The sequence below is a fragment of the Pinus tabuliformis genome, chromosome 8 (genome assembly GCF_031772625.1).
Source record: "Pinus tabuliformis cultivar Carrire ecotype Pingquan chromosome 8, CPIR1, whole genome shotgun sequence".
NCBI lineage: Eukaryota > Viridiplantae > Streptophyta > Pinopsida > Pinales > Pinaceae > Pinus > Pinus tabuliformis.
In genome coordinates, this window is record NC_142294.1 from 1,737,289,129 (window position 1) to 1,737,292,560 (window position 3,432).

The window sequence follows — 3,432 nt, forward strand, 5'->3', positions numbered from 1 at the left end:
AAGAAGAAGGAATCTTGCAAGAACCTTTATAGGAGATTCAACCTGATAATGCACCACCACAGTTGGTTCGAAGATCTTCTAGGCATCATAAGCCTTCACAAAGGTATCCTCTTTTAAACTATATTTTGTTGACTGATGAAGGTGAACCTAATTGTTTTCAAGAAGCTTGTAAAGTTGAGCACAATGAAGAATGGAAGAAAGCAATGGAAGAAGAAATGAACTCTTTGCTGGAAAATAAAACTTGGGAGTTGGTAAACCTCCCAAAAGGTAGAAAGACTCTACAAAACAAATGGATGTATAGGATTAAGCATGAAGGTGACGAAAAGAAGGAGAGGTATAAAGCAAGGCTAGTGGTGAAATGTTTTTCCCAAAAAGAAGGTATTGACTTCACTGAAATTTTCTCACCTATTGTTAAAATGTCATCTATTAGTGTCATTCTTGGTCTAGTTGCTGCTTTAGACCTAGAATGTGAACAGTTAGATGTAAAAACTGCTTTCCTTCATGGTGAATTGGAGGAAGAAATTTATATGGAGCAACCATAAGGCTTCATAGAAAAAGGCAAAGAATGCCTTGTTTGTAGGTTGAAGAAGAGTCTCTATGGGTTGAAACAGGCACCTCGACAATGGTACAAAAAATTTGATTCATTCATGTTGGAACATGGTTTTCAAAGGTTGGACGCTGACCATTGTGTCTATATCAAGAGGTATGATCAAGGAAATTATATCATATTATTGTTATATGTGGATGACATGTTGATTGTTGGGCATGATAAGAATAAGATCAATAGGTTGAAGGAAGATTTGGGTAGAAAAATTGCAATGAAGGATTTAGGACCAGCACAACAGATATTGGGTATGCGAATTATGCGTGACAGGAAAAACAAAAGGTTGTGGCTGTCACAAGAAAAATATATCAAGAAGGTGCTTGCCAGGTTTAATATGAAGGATGCCAAACCAGTTGGTACACCCCTTGCAGCCCACTTCAAGCTAAGTACTGAATTATGTCCTAGTAATGACAAAGAGAAAGAAGAAATGAGCAAGATTCCTTATGCTTCAGCAGTTAGCAGTTTGATGTATGCCATGGTATGCACACGACCAGACATTGGATATTCAATGGGAGTAGTGAGTAGGTTCCTTGCCAATCCAGGAAAACAACATTGGCAAGCAATAAAATGGATTTTGAGGTATCTCAAGGGTACTAGTCATTATTGTTTATGTTTTGGTCATGATGAGACTGTGCTTGAAGGATTTACATATGTGAATATGCCTGGAGATATGGATACTAGAAAGTCCACTACAGGTTATTTGTATACATTTGCATGTGCAGCAGTATCTTGGGTGTCAAGGCTACAAAGAATAGTATCCCTATCCACAACAGAAGTAGAGTACATAGCTGCAACAGAATCTTGTAAAGAGATGTTGTGGATGTAGCGATTCTTAGGAGAGATAGGAATAAAGCAGGACAAGTATGTGTTATATTGTGATAGTCAGAGTGCCATTCACTTAGGGAAAAACCCAGCATTTCATTCAAAAACCAAGCACATTGACTTAAGGTACCATTGGATCCGGCATGTGTTGAAGGAAGAACAGTTAACCTTGGAAAAGATCCATACAGATAGGAACCCTACTGATATGCTCACTAAGATTCTACCACGAAATAAACATGAGTTATGTAGAGGCATGGTAGGACACGGTGTGACTTGATTCAAATTTGGCTTCAAGTGGGAGAATGTTAAGTGTGAAGCCAAAATTCATACAGGATTCTAGATCCTTCTAGATCAGATCTTTCTAGATCTCCAGGAATCTAGATCCTTCTACACTGCCATTAGTTTCTAGATCATTCCAGATCTCCATCTGAATCACATACAGGATTCTAGATCCTTCTTCTGCCTCTATAAATTTGTAATTTCTTTGGCCAAGGAAAGGAAGCCAAGGCCCAAGCCTGTTATGTAATGCAAAGTGATTTCTATTCTCCAGTGATTGTTTTATCTATTCCGTTGTTTTTGACTGAGTAATCTTGTTGTTTCTCCATTTGTCTGTCTCTGTGAATTATTCTCTGCTATTGTCGTCTAAGTCTCTGAGTATGAATCCGTTGTGTGTTATGTATGCTCTGGTCTAACAGAATGGAAATAGAGCATGCTTATGTCTTTTGGACCTATTTTCCATATTTCCAATAATTTTGTATTTTAAATTATATGTACGTACAAGTAAAAGAGTAAGTGAAGTGGATTCTAACTTTAATTCTAGCTTCTTTGCATTCTAGTCAACGGATTTTTAAATTTTATCAGCTAAGCCAAACCATAAATGATTTTCGGGTAACCATAACATGATTTTCCACTATGAATTCCCCTTGATATATATTATGATGCAAGTTTGATTGTTCAACACCTATAATATGCGTGGAGATCTAAAAGATTCCTCAACTTGGAACATTTGAGAGTGTAATTTCATATTTGCGAAACATATAACCGTTATGATACTATTACTTTTTCGTGCAATTTTTAATGAAGATTAAGTCACAAAAATCATTTTTTGTCATTTGGACAAATCTAATTTTCAATTGAAAAATGATTGTGTTGTTATTCATGTACAGTACATGCAATGTTTTAGGCAAATGGAGATCTGAAACATTCACCATTTTGAAATGTTTGACAATATCATTTGAGATTTGCGAAACATTCAAGGATATGATATTATTGTTTTCTTGTCCATTTTTTTATGAAGATCAATTTATATGAATGGTTTTTTATTAAATGGACAAATCCCATTTTCAATTGAGAAATAATTCTATTATTAGTCATGTATATATTTTCACTGTAGTTGATTTTGGTCTACATATTTAAATATGGTATGATGGCTAACTCCATACACAACTTTGTATTGTTAATGACGATAAGTGATTTGTCAGGATGTATACATATCTATGTCATATTTAAATAATATTTCTAATGTAACATGTAGGACATGATTTGCATAGTATATTATGTAGGGAACCAAGTAGATTTTGCATGAAAAGCAAGTCTGAAAAGATACCCAATTTCTTGGAGTAATATAATACTCACCATAATCAAAAGAATTTGTAATTAACTGAAGGAATTGTCATCTAAACGACCTATACCTATTTTTGCGAGGAAATTAATTGATGCATGTCGACATGTAGCTAATCATACATTCAATATGCTTTCTTCATATATAAGTTCACAGTGGTAAGCTTATAACTACCGAATTACCCTATTTGGAGGAGGAACAAAGTCAACAGAGAAATGCCATTTTCAATTGAGAAATAACAGTGTTACTAATTATGTACACCAAATGTGACATTTTGGGAAAATGAAAATGCATTAAACAAGAATACATATATTGCAAATTGTGTTGCTTTTTCTATGCATGTTATTGATAAAAGATCTAATGTCCCAGTATGTTATATTGCTTG